Source organism: Sceloporus occidentalis, unplaced genomic scaffold (assembly GCF_023333645.1).
Source record: "Sceloporus occidentalis isolate IW3139 unplaced genomic scaffold, rSceOcc1.0.p SCAF_8, whole genome shotgun sequence".
NCBI classification, from domain to species: Eukaryota; Metazoa; Chordata; class Lepidosauria; order Squamata; family Phrynosomatidae; genus Sceloporus; species Sceloporus occidentalis.
Window position 1 is genome coordinate 5,713,442 of NW_028316988.1, and position 881 is coordinate 5,714,322.

Below are 881 nucleotides of genomic sequence, written 5' to 3' on the forward strand. Positions count from 1 at the left end.
TCTGAGAGAGAAGGAAGGAGGAGGCAGCGCTGGAGGAGGAGCTGAACCAGGAAGGAAAGGGAGGAGGGGGCTTCAGGGGAGGGCCCCCCCAAGAAGACCTTCCCGCCTAAACCTGGAGGACGCAAAGGAGGACATGGAGGGCGTGGCCAAAGCGAAGCCATCCCAGAAATAGCTTTAACCCAAAGTCACACTGGAGGACCTAGAGGTTCCTAGAGAGGACACTCCGCTAGGCCTTTGTAGCTCCTCCAGCGCAACTCTATGGTCAACTTTAACCCAAAGTCACACTGGAGGACCTAGAGGTTCCTAGAGAGGACACTCCGCTAGGCCTTTGTAGCTCCTCCAGCGCAACTCTATGGTCAACTTTAACCCAAAGTCACACTGGAGGACCTAGAGGTTCCTAGAGAGGACACTCCGCTAGGCCTTTGTAGCTCCTCCAGCAACTCTATGGTCAACTTTAACCCAAAGTCACACTGGAGGACCTAGAGGTTCCTAGAGAGGACACTCTGCTAGGCCTTTGTAGCTCCTCCAGCGCAACTCTATGGTCAACTTTAACCCAAAGTCACACTGGAGGACCTAGAAGTTCCTAGAGAGGACACTCCGCTAGGCCTTTGTAGCTCCTCCAGCGCAACTCTATGGTCAACTTTAACTCAAAGTCACACTGGAGGACCTAGAGGTTCCTAGAGAGGACACTCTGCTAGGCCTTTGTAGCTCCTCCAGCGCAACTCTATGGTCAACTTTAACTCAAAGTCACACTGGAGGACCTAGAGGTTCCTAGAGAGGACACTCCGCTAGGCCTTTGTAGCTCCTCCAGCGCAACTCTATGGTCAACTTTAACCCAAAGCCACACTGGAGGACCTAGAGGTTCCTCGAGAGGACACTCC